Source organism: Littorina saxatilis, unplaced genomic scaffold (genome assembly GCF_037325665.1).
Source record: "Littorina saxatilis isolate snail1 unplaced genomic scaffold, US_GU_Lsax_2.0 scaffold_915, whole genome shotgun sequence".
NCBI classification, from domain to species: domain Eukaryota; kingdom Metazoa; phylum Mollusca; class Gastropoda; order Littorinimorpha; family Littorinidae; genus Littorina; species Littorina saxatilis.
In genome coordinates this window covers 1,775-22,500 of record NW_027126823.1, presented here as the reverse complement: position 1 = coordinate 22,500, position 20,726 = coordinate 1,775, and the positions used below count along the sequence as shown (strand labels likewise).

The following is a 20,726-nucleotide window of genomic DNA, read 5'->3' as shown; positions in this document are numbered from 1 at the left end:
GCAAACGCCCACCCCGGTTTTTTGTTTTTTAAATTTGTTTTAAGACAGTCGGCCTCCTTTATCTACGATTTGTGCACACTGTTCAATGGTTCGCCTTTTTTTTTTGGCGGGGGGGGGGGGGGGGGGGTAGGATGGGATACAATTACGTCATGTCTTTCAGTGACGTCGTTCAGTGACGTCTTTTATTGAGTGTTGAACACTTCTCTCGTTGACAAGCACTTCCTTTCTAAGCCTATGTTCAGCCATGCCGATGCGCAATTCATATACAGTGACATACAAACTGAAAGCCCTGAGATATCTTGAAAACGAAGCTGCAGGCAATGTTTCGTTATGTGCCCGCGAGTTTTCTTTTGACAGAAAAAAGAATGAGAGAGTGGAGAGAACACAGAAACATATTAGAACAGCAATACGGGAAAGAAAAGGAAAAATAAAAGTTGTCTGAAAGACCGCCAGTTAGATCTGAAGAAGTTGAACAAGTTGTGATGGAATACTTGGAAGAGGGTCTCCAAACAAGAGAAGAAACTGTGTTTGTGCTGACGTTATTCTGAGAATGAGAAAAATCAAGGTCACTTGTGTTCTTCTTTTTTTTCTATCACAGAACGTTGATCTTTATTTGCGTAAACAAACGGTGTGTTTATTTTTTTTTTCATTAAAGGCACAGTGCAGCTCACAGCCTTCGTTTTGCGTTTTTGTTGCAGCTGAGTGCATACAAACGCAATGGCTATTCAGCCGGTACTGGCAACGTCGGTACCGGCAAACTAACGACATGTTACGGTAGAGGCTATTTTGCCGGTTGGACGCTGCTGAAGCTAGTAAAGTGAAACGTCTAGTCGGATTCTCCATCTCACAAAGGCAATACACAAGTCTCGATGTGTGTGTCATGAATCACATGAAATAGATTGAATATACGGACGTTGAATATACAAGTCATCGTCACACCTCCCTCTCTATGATCATTGTCGCTGACTCTCTGTCTCTATGTTTGTGTGTCATTCATAGCAGTTCCTGCAGAGCCAGAACTTGGTTTTTGGTCTTGAGCGTTTTCCAGCGCATTGCAGATGGAGGGATCTGAGACATGAATCACATGAAATAGATTGAGTATTCAACAAGTCATCGTCACATAGTGCACACACAGTACGGAGAGAAGACCGTACAACCGAGTAGATATGTTGGACGGCTGTCCAACCGCCCGTGTCGAAATATCGCCGAACTTTCATGATGGATATGTTCACGTCCAGTACTGTTGTGGGTACTGCCGAAGGTACCTGCTCAACGGATTCCTCTGAAAGAAGTTCGCCTTTCAGAGCACGGATTGTGTCTGCCTCAGGCACCGGCAAAGTACTTCAGAATGTGTCTGTCTCGATCCACCGAGGACTTCTTTGAAAAGGGAACCGGTTTGTCAACCTTGCATTTTTTCCGGCTAGGCAGTCCAATAGCATTTACTATTTTTCCTTTTGGTCTGCCTCTCATACGGGATTTTGGTGGTAACGTCACATTATCAAGAGACGTCGACGTAGGCCTTGGTGCGGATGAACCCTCCTCGTCAGACGTTGTAGGCCTTGGTGCGGATGAACCCTCCTCGTCAGACTGTGGTGTTGTTGTTGGTGGTAGTGGGTTTGGGGCGGCTGTCATATCATACACTAGTTCCACAACCGCTACATGTTTTCCAGATCCCCACATTTTTACAACAGAATCTAACACGCTCAATTTCTCTTGGAAATCAAAGTTGTTTTCTGCAGCTAAAGAAGCCAATTGTTGTCCGAGGTGGAGGGCTCGCTGGTATTGGTCGTTTGCTGTGACAATGCGTGGACGAGGCGTCGTTTCGACTGACACAGGTAGTCGTTCTTCAACAATGTCAGAAAGTGGCTGAAAGAATCGATGGCCGCGTTTGTAGTATTCAAGTGTCCACCGTTGGGCAATCAATTCAGTGTCGAATAAATCACGACCGCATATCTTTCTCACAGCGAAGATAATTATGTCGACACGGTAGCGACAAGTCACATGGACTTGTAGAAAGTACAATCACAGGATATTGGCGTCACGCAGATTTCCCCTTCTGAACTGGTCACGGAAAAGTGCCCGTTATCCTCTTGGAGTACGACATGGCCTGCACGCTCCAATTGTTTGTAGAGAGAGAGAGAGAGAGAGAGAGAGAGAGCGAGAGAGAGAGAGAGAGAGAGAGAGAGAGAGAGAGACAGAGACAGAGACAGAGACAGAGAGAGACAGAGACTCTACCGGCAAAATAGCCTCTACCGTAACATATCGTTATTTTGCCGGTACCGGCAACGTAGCCTGCAGGTACCGGCAAAATAGCCTTTTCGTAAAACAAACCCAAAACTACCCAACGACGACATCTGTGAAGCTCGACAGTTTCTTGTTCACGCGAGTGCATAAATTAACCTAGTTATTACGTGGTGTTTGGTCGGAGTTCGATTCAACTGATTGATTCCGGCCTCCATTTTGTTTTACACAAACTCATGATGATGTCTGACATAGTTTGCTAGTGACGTGTCTTTTTGTGCTTGATGTGGTGATCTACCTGATCTAAATTTAGATCCAAAAATATGTCAAGACCAGCCGGGTCCGAGTACGAAATTAATTCGTAAAAAAATCGCAGTTCTTGACTCTTTGGGTGCAAGTCGATGAAACTTGGTAGTTCTTCTAACGGATAGCCGCCTGAGGTATGACTAAAAGCCCCAGGGGCTCCGTGCACCTGGATTTGACAAGTTCAGTACCTTTAAAATTGAAAAAATCACATGGTTGTATCACTTTTTTTTCTCGTGAAAATTTGATGACACTTTATCTTGCAAAGGGGTGTATACCTAGCAAACGCCCACCCCCTACTTTTTCCCGAAATATGTGCGGAGGGTGGGTGGGCGTATGCTAGGGATTTTACGGTATTGCGATGTTCGCACGGTGTGCTTGCTGTCTGTTGCTCGTAATACTTATTCTTTACATTCACTTTGGGGTGGTGACAAGTTTTTATTCGGTAGCACAGAAGAACAAACAAACACATTTCTCAGCAGGGGCTCACATCCATGAGAGGTGGCAAAGGACAAATGTCCTGGACAATGCAAAAGTGATAGGACATTTGTCCTGAACAAACATAAATCAATAGGAATTTTTTTTCTCGCAACAAAACGTAAATTTAATAAAACTTGACTAGTTTCTTGTCACAAAGGTAACGGAACAAATAAAATGCTTCTTTGGGTCGTGCGACACCCACGAGAATGAAGTCGGCCATGCAGCTTGAAACGAAGCCACGCGCGGGGGCGGGGGCGGGGGAGGGGGTAACGTCTTTCTTGCGACCCTTGGAAGCTCTTCTCTATAAAAAGCACATACAGTCTCCCCAAGTTTCGTCTGCTTGGAGAGACACATCGCTTCGCAAAACATCGCTAAAATAGCAAATCAAACTACTGTAAATTGGAAAGTACTGACAATGTCTGGATCAAATAAAAGAATAATCGAACAATGACCACTTGGTGACAAAAACAATAGGACATATGTCCTCTTGCATGAAAAATGTATAGGACATTTGGAAAACATATCCGTGTATGTCCGATGTCCGACGTGGATGCGAGCCCCTGTCTCAGGTCACTGGAATGGTTTCAAGGCTATAGTAGGTGTGCATGTTCTCTCACCATTACTCTGTATGAACCAAACATAGCTGTGTCACCTATGCGCGGTATGTCGCTGGGTTTTAAATAAAGAGAAGCCATGTTTGCTGCTGTACACACTGCCTCAGATCATCAGTGTTTCGCTTTTACTCACCCCCCCCCCCCCCTCCTACACACACCCAACCTCCCCGAAACATCTCTCTCTCTCTCTCTCCCTCTCTCTCTCTCTCTCTCTCTCTCCCCCCCCTCTCTCTCTCTCTCTCTCTCTCTCTCTCTCTCTCTCTCTGTCTCAACAAATAATACACCATGACACATACAACCAAAATCTCACTGACAGCGCGTTATGACTCGAACCTGTCCCGTCCCAGAGTTCATAGCGAGTCTCTATGAGCGCGTCGTCAATATCACGCGACTGACTGGAGGGGCGTGGCCAGAGTGTGCTGGGTGTGTGTCACCGTGTCAATTTATCACTGCGCATGGCCGGATCTGGGGGGGGGGGGGGGGGGGGGGTCCTGGGGTTCCGGACCCCCCCCCCCCCCCCCTGGCCATCCAATGTACCTCTCAGAGAAAAAAAATGTGGACTTTGGACCCCTGCCTTCAGTTGGAACCCCCCCCCCCCCCCCCCCCCCCTCAAACGAACTTGGTCCGGGCCTGCTGCGTGTTGTTTGAATGTCAGTTAAAAGTCTGTGTTTCTCAGGGCGGCGTCACTGTTGACTTGTGCACACATACAGTTCAGAACATTCCTTACTGGCGGTCTTTACTTGAGCCCAATTAAAGTCGACAAAGTCTTTTTGCCAAACATTCCTTTCGGAATCTTCGTGAAGCATAATTCGCCAAATTTACTTGAGGCTTCAGGTTACTTACTTCTACACTCTGTGTTCTTCTGCATGATATAACTTTGTGTTCTTCTGCATGATATGACTTGGTGTTCTTCTGCCTGATTTGACTTGGTGTTCTTCTGCATGATTTGACTTGGTGTTCTTCTGGCTGATTTGACTTGGTGTTCTTCTGCCTGATTTGACTTTGTGTTGTTCTGTCTGATTTGACTTGGTGTTCTTCTGACTGATTTGACTTGGTGTTCTTCTGCCTGATTTGACTTGGTGTTCTTCTGACTGATTTGACTTGGTGTTCTTCTGCATGATTTGACTTGGTGTTCTTCTGTCTGATTTGACTTGGTGTTCTTCTGACTGATCTGACTTGGTGTTCTTCTGACTGATTTGACTTGGTGTTCTTCTGCCTGATTTGACTTGGTGTTCTTCTGACTGATTTGACTTGGTGTTCTTCTGACTGATTTGACTTGGTGTTATTCTGGCTGATTTGACTTGGTGTTATTCTGGCTGATTTGACTTGGTGTTCTTCTGCCTGATTTGACTTGGTGTTCTTCTGACTGATTTGACTTGGTGTTATTCTGGCTGATTTGACTTGGTGTTATTCTGTCTGATTTGACTTGGTGTTCTTCTGCCTGATTTGACTTGGTGTTCTTCTGCATGATTTGACTTGGTGTTCTTCTGTCTGATTTGACTTGGTGTTCTTCTGCCTGATTTGACTTGGTGTTCTTCTGCCTGATTTGACTTGGTGTTCTTCTGCCTGATTTGACTTGGTGTTCTTCTGCCTGATTTGACTTGCTGTTCTTCTGCCTGATTTGACTTGGTGTTCTTCTGCATGATTTGACTTGGTGTTATTCTGCCTGATTGGACTTGGTGTTCTTCTGCATGATTTGACTTGGTGTTCTTCTGCCTGATGTGATTTAGTGTTCTTCTGACTGATTTGACTTGGTGTTCTTCTGACTGATTTGACTTGGTGTTCTTCTGACTGATTTGACTTGGTGTTCTTCTGACTGATTTGACTTGGTGTTCTTCTGACTGATTTGACTTGGTGTTATTCTGGCTGATTTGACTTGGTGTTATTCTGGCTGATTTGACTTGGTGTTCTTCTGCATGATTTGGCTGGGTGTTTTTCTGTCTGATTTGACTTGGTGTTCTTCTGCCTGATTTGACTTGGTGTTCTTCTGACTGATTTGACTTGGTGTTATTCTGCCTGATTTGACTTGGTGTTATTCTGGCTGATTTGACTTGGTGTTATTCTGCATGATTTGACTTGGTGTTCCTCTACATGATTTAACTTGGTGTTTCTCTACATGATTTGACTTGGTGTTCTTCTGCATGATTTGACTTGGTGTTCCTCTACATGGTTTGACTTGGTGTTTCTCTACATGATTTGACTTGGTGTTCTTCTGCATGGTTTGACTTGGTGTTCTTCTGCCTGATTTGACTTGGTGTTCCTCTACATGATATGACTTGGTGTTCCTCTACATGGTTTGACTTGGTGTTCTTCTGCCTGATTTGACTTGGTGTTCCTCTACATGATATGACTTGGTGTTCCTCTACATGGTTGGACTTGGTGTTATTCTGCATGATTTGACTTGGTGTTCTTCTGCATGATTTGACTTGGTGTTCTTCTGCCTGATTTGACTTGGTGTTCTTCTGCCTGATTTGACTTGGTGTTCTTCTGCCTGATTTGACTTGGTGTTCTTCTGCCTGATTTGACTTGGTGTTCTTCTGCCTGATTTGACTTGGTGTTATTCTGACTGATTTGACTTGGTGTTCTTCTACATGACATAACTTGGTGGAATTGCCAAACCAGTCCCTATCCAGCACATTCAGAGAGCAGAGCGTAATACGATGTTCTACATGTCCCTGCATAACTGTGAACACTGACTGAAAGAAAGCTATTGTAACCACAGTTCAGGCGCGATCGCGGCAGACTCCCTTATTTTTAAGGGAGGGAGAACTTGAGCTCCTGTCAGTCACTCCAGTACACGCGTTCGGAATGCAAGATATGCGTGTGCTCGATACGGTTAATTAAACACTTCCCTCGGCCTATGGGAACTTGACTCAGAGCCGAAGTCGCAGATCCTTTGCCCAGTCCATAAAACAAGAGGCACATACAATACGCGCACTTGACTTGACTTGGCACAGAGATATAGAATAGAATATTCTATATCTCTTTGGGTAGAAGAGACGAAATAGGTGAACAAGAATAATCAGATATGTAATAGTTTTACTGCATTTTAACAAACATTTAGTGTTAATGCTGCTACATTTAAATTAAAGCCATGGGTTTTTTTAAGGTGTGACGTCATTTTCTGTTTTTGTTTTTGTTTTTCTATCCGGGGTTGTAAGAATTTACATGACAAATACAGAAATGTGATCATGCAGGCGAGTTGCAATGATACAGGCAACACAGATTCCAGGCAGTTCGAGTTCATCATTGTCTGCTGTTGGTCTTTGAGCAGTCGCTGTTATTCAGAATAGTCCGGCGCCTGTGGGTGGACATGAATTGCGAAAGCTGTTCCGAGAAGGGTTTACAAATATTTATCAATTTTAAAAGGAATATAAAAAGGAAAAACATCAATCTATATACAAGTAAAGGCTGTAGTTATCTGTCTGTCGTGAAAAATGTCAATGCATTCAATGTTTTTCTTACACACTGGGTGTAAATCTTTCTTTCTTTATTTGGTGTTTAACGTCGTTTTCAACCGCTCACCTCCCACGTGCAAAACGCAGTGATATGCACACGCCAGAATAGCGCGGTAGTGTATTGTGCTAAGCAGGAAAGCGCGCTTTTCTGTATTCTTGTTAACTTTCTGAGCTTGTTTTGAATACAACCTATCATATCTATACGTTTTTGGAATCAGGAAACGATAAAGAATAAGATAAGATCATTTTTGGATCGATTTCTTAAATTTTAATCGTAAGACTAATTAATCTATTTTCGTTAATTGTGATCACATTTTAAGAGTAAACATGACATATTATGTATTTTTAGATTCAGAATGTCATGAAGAATACGATGCAATCAATTTTAAATCTGTTTGCGAAAAATCGATTTTAATGACAACTTTAATGAGCAAACTCATTAATTAATTTGTAAGCCTCCAAGCTGAAATGCAATACCAAAGTCCGGGCGTCGTCGAAGATTACTTGACCAAAATTTCAACCAATTTGGTTTAAAAATGAGAGCGTGACAGTGCCGCCTCAACTTTTACGAAAAGCCGGATATGACGAAGAGCGGTTTAGTAGTTGCGCTGAGAAGGATAGCACGCTTTTCTGTACCTCTCTTCGTTTTAACTTTCTGAGCGTGTTTTTAATCCAAACATATCATATCTATATGTTTTTGGAACCAGGAACCGACAAGGAATAAGATGAAAGTGTTTTTTTAATTGATTTCGGAAATTTAATTTTAATAATAATGTTTATATTTTTAATTTTCAGAGCTTGTTTTTATTCCAAATATAACATATTTATATGTTTTTGGAATCAGACAATGATGAAGAATAAGATAAACGTAAATTTGGATCGTTTTATAAATTTTTATTTTTTTTTACAATTTTCAGATTTTTAATGACCAAAGTCATTAATTAATTTTTAAGCCACCAAGCTGAAATGCAATACCGAAGTCCGGGCTTCGTCGAAGATTACTTGACCAAAATGTCAACCAATTTGGTTTAAAAATGAGAGCGTGACAGTGCCGCCTCAACTTTCACGAAAAGCCGGATATGACGTCATAAAAGACATTTATCAAAAAAATGAAAAATATGTCTGGGGATATCATACTCAGGAGCTCTCATGTCAAATTTCATTAAATCGGTCCAGTAGTTTAGTCTGAATCGCTCTACACACACACACACAGACACACACAGACACACACAGACACACACACACACACACACACACACACACACACACACACACACACACACCACGACCCTCGTCTCGATTCCCCCCTCTACGTTAAAACATTTAGTCAAAACTTGACTAAATGTAAAAACGGGTCTGGTTTGAGCAGTGACACACAGGGAAATCTGTACATCAAACCTCTGCAGCATAGAGAAATTCTCTCCAGAGTCTTCGGAGTTGTCAGCGTTTGGAAACTTGATAGTCTGCTACCGACGGGGGGAAAGTTCTTGACCTGCAGCATGGCAGGTCAAAATAACACACTGGGACCGAAGCGGCGGTGGAGCTTAATTGATACCGACATGGTTACTGCACAAACGGCCAGCTAAGCCACACCTCCTTTTGGCGCGTGCTGTGACTGCGCCTAGACTGACCAGGGCAACCTTGTACGCTGAATCGTTCTCGTAGGACCACCTGGTTCTTTTGACAAGAAATATCAACAACCAGCCAACAAACCAACCAACCTGAACATCTGATCGTTTACTCACAGGTAAGATTGTATGTGTGTATGTGTTGGTTATATCCTTGATACACTGGCTGCATAGTTTTACGTCTGCTTTTATATGGTTTATTTATCGAATCAACTCGACTGCTAGCGTTCCAAAAAAACAGACTGAAAAAAAAACAAGAAAGGTAATCTTTTTGAACGTGTGCGTTTGTATATTTTTTATATTGATCAATAATTGAAGATCACAAATATAGAAATAGGTAGAGATCGAGATAGGTCGAAAAAAAGAGAGAGAGAGAGAGAGAGAGAGAAAGAGAGAGACAGAGAGAGAGAGAGAGAGAGACAGACAGAGAGAGAGAGAGACAATGAGAGAGACAGAGAGAGCGAGAGAGAGAGACAGAGAGAGAGCGAGAGACACAGAGAGACAGAGAGAGACAGAGAGAGAGAGAGAGAACTTTGAACTTTTTTGTGTTTTTTTGTGTTGTTTGTTTGCTTAACGCCCAGCCGACCACGAAGGGCCATATCAGGGCGGTGCTGCTTTGACATTTAACGTGCGCCACACACAAGACAGAAGTCGCAGCACAGGCTTCGTGTCTCACCCAGTCACATTATTCTGACACCGGACCAACCAGTCCTAGCACTAACCCCATAATGCCAGACGCCAGGCGGAGCAGCCACTAGATTGCCAATTTTAAAGTCTTAGGTATGACCCGGCCGGGGTAACTTTGAACTTTGAACTTTATTTTTTATTGAGGGTAACAGAATAAGCAATGTATACATGCTTTTTTTCATCCGGCCCTCGCCCATTAAGAGTAACTCGATTAATAACAAGAAGAAATAGAAGTTAAGTACAATACAATTGATATAATTAACATGCCAAAAAATTAAAAAGACATTTCAAAATGCATTATGAATATCAAACAATGATGAAACAAAGAGAGAGAGAGACAGACAGACAGACAGACAGACAGACAGAGAAAGCCGACAGACAGACAGACAGACAGACAGACAGACAGACAGGCAGACAGCCAGACAGACAGAGAGTGAGGCAGACAGACAAAGAGACAGAACAAACGAACGAATGGTTTACTGCGTAGGCCGTCGGCCCATTGTAAAAAGGGAACAGTGGGCTGGGGAAGTAAACGATAAACTCGAAAAATACACAGTAGTTGGACATTCTGACTGTTGGAACAACGCGTCATGGAAACCTTTTTTTTCTTGAAACATAACGGACTATATACTTGTTTTTGTTCTTGTTTAGTAAAGCATTGAGTATAGAAATACGCTGGCAAGCAACTTTCAGTGAATATTCTGGAATCAGACATAATTATGTCATAAGTCAAATCACACACAGTGGGATCAGCTTGAACATCTTTGGACAGTAGTGTCGACTGAGATGCAGGTGTACAATGACTGTCGACTGAGATGCAGGTGTACAATGACTGTCGACTGAGATGCAGGTGTACAATGACTGTCGACTGAGATGCAGGTGTACAATGACTGGCGACTGAGATGCAGGTGTACAATGACTGGCGACTGAGATGCAGGTGTACAATGACTGGCGACTGAGATGCAGGTGTACAATGACTGTCGACGGAGATGCAGGTGTACAATGACTGTCGACTGAGATGCAGGTGTACAATGACTGTCGACTGAGATGCAGGTGTACAATGACTGTCGACTGAGATGCAGGTGTACAATGACTGTCGACTGAGATGCAGGTGTACAATGACTGTCGACTGAGATGCAGGTGTACACCCAGCAAACAATTTTACGTTGTATTCACGTTATATTCACGTTGGGTTACGTTGGGTTTACGTTGCGTTTCAACGTTTTTTTACGTAGATTTGTATGGACGAAATCACGTGGGAATAACGTTGGAAAACAACGTTGCATTTTACGTGACACCAACGTGAATGCAACGTGAATTATTGGTGGAGGTGGATTGTTCGTAAAAACATTACGTGAATTTTACGTTGTCACAACGTGAATTTTTGGTTGTGGTTGTGGTTTGGTTGAAATTGCGTTGCATTTTTACGTAATGTCCACGTGAATGGAACGTAAATTTTAGGTCAAAATTTAGCTCAAAAATTACGTGAATTCTACGTTGACACAACGTAAAAGTTGTGTTTTGGTGCATTTTTCCTGATAAAATTGACGTGAATTACACGTCGACACAACGTGAATTTTTGGTTGTGGTTGTGGTTTGGTTTGATTTCGACGTGAATGCAACGTTGAGAGTGAATGTAGGTTTTGGTAAATGTATCCACGCACACACACACCAACTTTCACACTCAGTCACAGATCATAAGGACTATTACATGTAACACCATAAACTCAAGATACGATCAACAATTTTATTTCATAACAAAAACATGCATATTATGTTGCGGAGAAATTAAAAATGCACGCAGCTTAGCAGGGCAACAGCACAGCATATTCAATCGATTTCATTCTTTGTCCTGGTGGTCCTCTTCTCCCAGGCAGTCCTCGATGCGCCTCTTTGATGCTGGTCGCTAAACAAAGCAAAGACAGCACATTGATATTAGTGACACCAGAGCCTCCATATATAATGTCTGGAGTAGAAATACACATCTTTTCAACTTAGGTCACTTTTTAGTAACTTTCCACTGCCTACTATGTCTCTGGCCTACTGCCAACTGAGTGTTGACACTACATGTATTTCTTTTTAATATATGAAATAAAGCATTATGTCCCTTCTTCGAGCCTTGTTGTGTCAGATTTAGGCCGCAAGCCAAGACAACAAAAGACTGTGTGCCAGTGTGTATTCCTTACATAAGAAATGAAGTATTTCAAACGAAAATTGATCGTTTCAGAACAGTTTGAGGGTATTTTATTTGTATTTGTATCATTAAGACATTTGACCTGGAAGTGAAACTGTCTTTAATCTGTGTACAAGAACTAAATGTTTGTAATTGTCCAAACACAAATAACATCCGTTACTGCTATATATATATATATATATACGAATCACACACACACACACACACACACACACACACACACACACAAACTCACACTAGCGCGTCACCTTATTCCCACTACTATGAGTTATACACAACTACAATAAGCGATAAACGTTTCATATGCTGATCAGGATGCAATGAACTTTGACACGCTCCAATTAAAGCCCATTATAGGGGCCGGTGTCCGTCTCTCTCCTTGAGGATAAAAGGGCTCACAGCCTTTTCAACATTGTTATCAAAATCAAAGTCTTTCGGTAACCTGGAAAGCTCCTCAGAGCTAGTACTGTCTCAATTATCCACCGATAGCCGTAGGTCGAAGTTAAAGACTATCAAGTGTATGCATGTTGTAGAGGTGGGAGGTGCACAGAAAATGGAAGCAATCATTACAATCAAACTTTGTTTGTTAAATACACTACACCTTGTCATCGGAAACTAAAAGTTATTTGGTTTTGGCCTTTTTTTTCACAGATTATACATTGTAAATGAAAAAAAGCAAAATGAAGCAATACCAAATAAAAACAAAATGTTCAGAAACATACATGATACATGGGTAGTATCAAAACGGTGTGTTGGTTGGTTAACCTAAGCTTAACGTCCTCACAGAAACTAGTGCCAATTAGGGACATGAAGTGGTTATATGCTGGGACAAAACGGTTGGGAAAAAGGAGAACTTTAAAGTTGCCATCAAGCAAGAGAGGGATGGGTGGTTTCAACTTGCAAGGGTAATAAGAAAGCAGTGAGAGAGACAATTAAGGGCGACATGTGCGATCAAGTTGAATTTGAAAGTCCAGCACCTATAATTACAAGTTTTCCACGTTATATTTCCAGTGTTATCCATGCCAAGAAGGTTCCTTTTTTTCCAACCTTCATCTGTCCGACACGTGCGATCTCACTTTTTCAGTGAGTTATTTTTTCCCTTTAACATCTGGTTGCCAGACTTCCGTCAACCTCTTGTCAAATTTCACACTGTGATTCTCACGTATCTGATCGCTTCTTTAAGAGCACTTGACAGTGTCCAGTCAATCACTTCTTTCAGACGGGTCATAAAATTGCAAAGGCTCCTAAATGCCCCGCTCCTGTACAAACTGTGGGGGGAGGATCTATGGGAGGGGGGGGGGAGGGGGATCTTAGATTGAGAGGAGACGGAATGCATGGAACGGAATTTTTATGAATCGTTTTGTAGTTTTTGTGTCTGGGGCATGTAAACAAAACAAAAATGAGCACAATTCTGAGAGAAAAACGGGAGCTTTATCAAAGCAAATTTGTTTTACAGTTGTTGTGATTATTTAACGACAAGAGGAGACACAATACAATTTGTTATACTTTTGATTTCTAAGAGTTGAAATCAATTACGCAGATATATTATAAGTCTACAAAGCCATGACGGTGCCAAAATAGCATGATAGCATTTTTGAATATTTCACTAATCAGAGCAGCAGAATTCTAACTTCATTAAAAAAAATCAATCTAATCAAAGAATTTAGTAAGCACTGAAGGCATCGTGATCATTAAAAAATCTCACAACTTAAGAACATCATACCTCTGCATAAATTACGCTTATGCAGTATGTTTCTTCCGATTAATGCAAACACTTTTTTTTTCGCAGAGCAGGGACCCGGCATTGATACCGTCACCTGAAAATCAGTGGCTGTGTTGTAAGACCTACATTTTGTAATTGACAATGACTTGAAAAAGCACGTGTCCTAAACATATAGGAAAGGTAATACATGTACACTCAACGGTGTCTTTTGCACACTGCTATCTGACAAATTATTTAGAGCGGTCATCAGAAGCAGGCGACGATAGTCGAGTGATTTATTACCCACGGGGGGTTGAGGCTGCAGACAATTAACTGTGAACTAAGAAGGGGTAAGCGGTGGGGGCGGAGGGGGTTAAAAGGAGGAGGGAGTGGGGTGGCAGACATAAAATAATGAAAACTTGTTACGGTCCGACTTTGGGTTTGGTGTGTGTTGGCTACGCTGATGTCTCAAGTAGACTCACGTTCATAAGGGGGTGGGTAAATCAACATGGTCGGCAACTTTATGATCCAGGTCGACAAAAGACAGTCAAGTGTGTAATTAGCCAATCAGTCAGATGACATCAAGGTGTCAAGTTCTGAATTCTTCTCATACCACCGTTCCGACCTCATCTCTCGGACAAAAGTTGGACAACCAAGTTTTGGAAGAAATTTTCAAGGAAGAATGACATCACAGGTTTCTGGAAAGCAAGGATTCGGGACAAAAGAAAGAATAACTGACACTATAACACACACACACACACACACACACACACACACACACACACACACACACACACACAAACACACACACAGGCACGAACTCAAACAAACACACTGGCACACCACACACACACTGACACCACACACACACACCGACACCACACACACACACACACACACTCACACTCACACACTCACGCACGAACACACACATACAAACTTGCGCGCGCGCACTGATTTCTAAACAACAACAACAGTAAGCAGTGAACGATGCATATATGCTAATCATGAGGCAAGAAATGAATGTGGCAAGTTTGATTCAACTTTGACCCGCTCTAAATCCCACGTTGTACACAGTCTGTCTCCCTGAGGATAAAAGGGCTCACAGTTTCCAAAACTTGTGATCAAAATCAAAGTCTTTCAGTAACCTGGAAAGCTACTTAGAGTGCTGTCTCAATTATCCCCCTATCGCCGTAGGTCGAAGTTGAGGACTATCAAGTGTATAGGGAGGGGTAGGGGGAGGGAGGAAGGGAATTGTTACGACACGACTTTGTCGTGTAAAAGGAAATGATGGGTGGCACGCGGATATCCGTGGGATGTTCAGACATGGAAATTGCTCAAAATAACGATTATCTATTAAACTCATAGCTCATGGATTTCCATTAAGTACTTTTACCCCGCGTTGTACTTGAAGTCGACACCTAGTGTGAAAACGATCGTTCAATAGTCCAATTACATATTTCTGCCCCTTTTCCCGTTTAACCCCCAAATAACAACAACTACAACAAAGACAGCAAGAGCGACGACGACGACAACAAAATGTTGGAACCAAATTGAAATCATTGCAAACAAGACACCAGTAAATGTCGGACACCTACATGGTGGTTTTCAAGTTCCTCATTTTGTTACATGTCCCCATACAACACTTTACCTATTGATTTTGTTATTTGGTTAGTTAATTTGAAATTAATGTTAAAGTTCCTAATTTGTTATCTAAATTTCGCCATAACGCATTTATTAACTCATTCATTTATGAACTTATTTATGTATCATTTCCCTATTCGTCTATTTGTTTATTTTTTTTATTTCAGTTATTTCGGCATGTAGGTATTTCGGTTGTAAGCAATTCAGTTATAATAAAACAAATTCACCCATTATTAGAAAGGAGAAAACAAATTGGAATGTCGGGTGCACATTCCAAGTTGATCCCTTTTTTTAACTAAAAATAGCGCGCGTTATTACTAACAATGCTCTTTTTCAAGCTTATAAAATATAAAGCCCACATGTTAAAATACCTTGACAACTACAAAGTGGGAAATTACAACGACGGTCAACAGTCATAGTTATATATTGCTTGCAAGCCTGTCCGCCCTGTATCCAAGATACCCCCCATGCACTGGCATGGTCCTAAGAGAACACACTTATTACTCAACAGTAAATTCCAGTAAGCCTTTAGTCGGACTCTGTCATTTGTATGTTTGTGAATGTCACAGAAAAAACCCACAACTCCCAAGATCACGGAAGCATGATTAACCATTCAGTCAATTCAAGGGAATGCACGCTGAAAACGTCCGCTTTCATTTCACCTAAGAGGGGGAGGAAGGTGTTTTGTTAATTTTCTATTGCTGGTACTCGCACGTGTCCAAAGTGTGTGGGAAAAAGAACAAGTCGCGTAAGGCGAAATTACTACATTTAGTCAAGCTGTGGAACTCACAGAATGAAACTGAACGCACTGCATTTTTTCCCAATGACCGTAGTCCGCCGCTCGTACAAAGGGCGGTGAAATTAACTGTTTAGCGCGGAAATGGTTGCGCTCTGTTGCATAGCACGCTTTTCTGTACCTCTCTTCGTTTTAACTTTCTGAGCGTGTTTTTAATCCAAACATATCATATCTACATGTATATGTTTTTGGAATCAGGAATCGACAGGGAATACGATGAGATCGATTTCGGAAAATTAATTTTAATCATAATTTTTATATTTTTAATGTTTAGAGCTTGTTTGTAATCCAAATATAACATATGTATACGTTTCAGAAAATGACGAAAAATAAGATGAAAATGTTTTTGGATCGTTTGATAAAAAAATAATTTTAATTACAAGTTTCCGATTTTTAATGACCAAAGTCATTAATTAGTTTTTAAGCCATCAAGCTGAAATGCAATACCAAAGTCCGGCCTTCGTTGAAAATTGCTTTGCCAAAATTTCAATCAATTTGATTGAAAAATAGTGGTTTCGCTGTGCTGCATAGCACGCTTTTCTGTACCTCTCTTCGTTTGGTTTAAACTGTTTTATTCAACGTTTGTGCATTATTTACAAATAAAAAACGCATATAGAGTAAACAACACAAGCATAATGCTTATAGTGGTGTTTACAGTTTTCTAGAAAAATACATATAAATGGCGGCTATTGTACAGTTTAAATGAAGAGCAAGCAAACATGAAAAGAAAATTGAATGAAAAATGTACATCAAAACAAAAATCCGTTTAAGAATACATATATTATATTTTTCGTTTTAACTTTGTGAGCGTGTTTTTAATCCAAACATATCATATCTATATGTTTTTTTTTAATCAGGAACCGACAAGGAATAAGACGAAATTGTTTTTAAATCGATTTCGGAAATTTGATTTTGATAATAATTTTTATATTTTTAATTTTCAGAGCTTGTTTTTAATCCAAATATAACATATTTATATGTTTTTTGAATCAGATAATGACGCAGAATAAGATGGAATTGTTTTTGGAACGTTTGATAAAAAAAATAATTTTAATTACAAGTTTCCGATTTTTAACGACCAAACTCACTCATTAGTTTTTAAGCCACCAAGCTGAAATGCAATACCGAAGTCCGGCCTTTGTCGAAGATTGCGTGGCCAAAATTTCAATCAATTTGATTGAAAAATGAGGGTGTGACAGTGCCGCCTCAACTTTTACAAAAAGCCGGATATAACGTCATCAAAGGTATTAATTGAAAAAAGGAAAAAAAATGTCCGGGGATATCATTCCCAGGAACTCTCATGTAAAATTTCATAAAGATCGGTCCAGTAGTTTAGTCTGAATCGCTCTACACACAGACACACACAGACACACACAGACACACACACACACACACACACACACACACACACACACACACACACACACACACACACACACACACACACACACACACATCATGCACGACCCTCGTCTCGATTCCCCCTCTATGGACATTCTGTGAGTTCGACAGCTTGACTAAATGTTGTATTTTCGCCTTACGCGACTTGTTTTTTGCTGTATGTTTCTCTCTTTTTCTTTATTTTGTCTTATATGTCTGCAATGAACATTTTAAAATGAAGAGGAAAAACTCTACCCACGATCCTCTCAACGAAACAGTACATTATAAAAACCTGCGCACGCGCACACACACACAAACACAACTTTTCGAGAAAACATTGGCTGCATTTTTTTTTTTACTGGTGAGCGTACCCTAAGAAGAAATCCAACATGTGTTGTCCATATGATTTGCCCGTTCGGTTTTCTTTTGTTCTCATACGCGAGATGTCTCAAGAGGACCCATTTTGGCAAAGTTTAGAGGAGGGGGGAGCATGTCCGTAATTTTATTATCCAAGTGAACAAACGATCGACAAAAGCCCGACAAAAGACTGCCAAGTGCCGTAAATGAGTCAGGTAAGATCAAGGTGCGATTTTTGACTTGTACTTCATACCAGTTTTCCTCGCCTCTTCTCTCCTTAACAAAGGTCTAGCAACAAAGTTTGGGGGGTGTAATCTCATAAGGAGTGACATAATATCACATGCGAATATGAGGGAACGAGACAGAAGAATGAATAAAACAGCCGCTATTACGCTATCTGTGTTGTGGCTGGAAGAAAAAAGAAAAAGAAAGAATACCGTCCAACTAACACGAAGAAGAATGGGAAAAAATCTTAAATAAAGGGAGAGGTACAAAGGTTGCGATTCATCTCGGCTAGATATTATTCACGATTTTTGTAAACATACATGTAGTAAGCCTATACTCGCATCAGACACATATTTTCCATGTATCAGCATCCTACATTTTGTCCGTGTCTGCCTTCTGGCCGGGTTTGCGATTTCTACATATTATATTCATGTGTTCTTCTCTCTGACAGTGCGGGCTCAACTTTTACAAACGGGAAAATATGACATCAAATAACGCTATCAAATATCGGAGAACAGCCACACAAGCGAATGCTCTCAAGAATATGTAAACCAATGTTCATCAAAATCCGTCAGGTAGCACACACACCCCCACACACACACACACACACACACACACACACACACAGTCCGAGTGTGTCATTACTTGAATGGGGTGTGCACGTTAAGGATCCCACGATTGACAAAAGGGTCTTTCCTGGCAAAATTGTATTGGCATAGATAAAAATGTCCACCAAAATACCCCGTGTGACTTGGAATAATAGGCCGTGAAAAGTAGGATATGCGCCGAAATGGCTGCGATCTGCTGGCCGATGTGAATGCGTGATGTATTTTTAAAAAAAATTCCATCTCACACGGCATAAATAAATCCCTGCGCCTTGAATATGTGCGCGATATAAATTGCATAAAATAAAATACAAAAATAAATAAATCCCTGCGCTTAGAACTGTACCCACGGAATACGCGCGATATAAGCCTCATATTGATTGATTGATTGAATCAGTGAATGTGAAAAGAGACAGGTTAAAATCAGTCTAACGAATGACTACACAAACCTGCATGTGTCAGGTTTTAATTTTTGTTTGTTTGTTCTTTCTTTATTTTGTTTTGTTATTTCGTACGTTCGTTGATAAAATGCCGTCCCAACCTGCCGCCCACACACACACACACGCACCACACACACACACACACATTATAATCCCTCCTCCCGAATCCCCTCCCCCATTCTCCACCCGATAGCTCCTCTTTGTCTCACTCTCTCCTCCTTAAAAATAACAATTTGATACGTTCATCTTTAATCCACCCCCCTCCCCGAATCACCTCCCCATTCTCCACCCGATAGCTCCTCTTTGTCTCGCTCTCTCCCCCGGTGTGACGTTTTCATCTTTCGCCGTGTTGATATTTCGTTTCTCGGCCTCGTTGAACTAGTATAAACTCTACACTGAACAAAAAAACACCCTACGATAGTACTGATGAGCGTCCTTGTGTACCTTACATTCATGGGGCCAAATTTGTCCAACCAATTTGTTTTATTTAACTTAGAAATTTGATTCATCCTAAAATGTTTCCTTCTTACTCAAGGGACGTAACCACTCAGTACACGTTTTCGAAGAATTAGATTTTGGGGTTGAAATCTATTAAATTTTACCACCAATTTTTCTTCACATGCAAGAAACTGACATGCTTTTCGTCCTTAAATAATTTCACTTCTTAATTTTACCAGGAAACAACATTTCAGTCTTGAGTATATGTCGAGGGGGAAATATGTACACAGGCGAAAGATTGAAATCGTGACACCGGCAGGGTATCTCGGCTGCCTACTTGAGTGAGTAACAGAACAGGTCGACAAAAGACAGTCAAGTATGTAATGAGCCAATGTGTCAAGTTCTGAATTCTCCTCATACCACTGTCCGCTGGGCAGATTCACTTGAACTTGAAGCAGCTTGTCTGGATACATCGTCCTCCCTCAAGATCGTAAAATGCCCAATTAAGTACTTGAGATATCATTGGCCGCCCCCGCTTTCAGTCTCATGCACTGAGCTAGTCTGATTAAACAGCTTTCTAAAGGTTGCGTCCGTCTATGACTATGTGAAACGTGTTTTTCCTTTGTGTTCCACTGCTTGTGACCCATTGTTTCGCTATACTGACTCAAAAGTTGAGTCTAAAAGAATGTGTATCCCTTGAACTGAGTTAGGGCTGACATTGTGACTATTGGAAAGACCCGCCATCTTTGGCCGGTCCGTTTCCAATCATGGTCTCGACAATCAAGTAATCTGTGCATGTGTACATGGAGTACAATAAGTGATAACGTCTCATGTGGAACAACTGAAAACAACTTACCTTCGAGTTGATTACGATGAATATTTTAGTCCTGAAAGTGTTCATCAAAGTTGAAAACCAAATTTGGGATACACAAAGTCGACCGTGGCCATCACCGGAGAACACTGTCGGTTAGTAACGCGTCTTTTTTTGGGAGGGAAAGTTTCGCACTCGCAAATCCATTTAACTCAGCAAATTCCTTGAAACAATATGCATTTATGTTATACTCTTTTCGTCTTACACAATTAGTGAACCTCTATGTTTGACCGAACATTAATTGAATAGAATATTACGAAACTAAAAATGCAGGTGAAAAAAACGAAATGATTGACAAAGTTTCGACGTTGTCTCTCTCTGTCTCTCTCTGACTCTCTCTGTCTCCCTCTCTCCCCTCTGTCTCCCTCTCTGTCTCTCTCTATCTCTCTCTCTCTCCCTCTCTGTCTCTGTCTGTCTGTCTGTCTGTCTGTCTGTCTCTCTGTCTGTCTGTCTGTCTGTCTGTCTCTCTCTCTCTTTCTCTCTCTCTCTCTCTCTCTCTCTCTCTCTCTCTCTCTCTCTCTCTCTCTCTCTCTCTCTCTCTCTCTCTCCCCCGACCCCCAGCCCCAATTTTTGGAAGGTTAGAAACTAGAGGACGTACATTTCTGTACAGTCACCATAAAATCTTCATTATGAATGCAAAAATGTTAACAAAATCGGCAAACC

At 41.2% G+C, this 20,726-nt stretch overlaps 1 long non-coding RNA gene across 1 annotated transcript; it reads right to left on the bottom strand.

Annotated features, from left to right (window-relative positions):
* Nucleotides 1–11,144: 11,144 nt before the first annotated feature.
* Nucleotides 11,145–20,501, bottom strand: LOC138955320 (uncharacterized). The gene is made up of 2 exons (XR_011452188.1): nt 20,049–20,501; nt 11,145–11,317 (listed from the first exon to the last, which is right to left on the bottom strand). It is a non-coding gene; the product is annotated as an uncharacterized lncRNA (long non-coding RNA).
* Nucleotides 20,502–20,726: the final 225 nt, after the last annotated feature.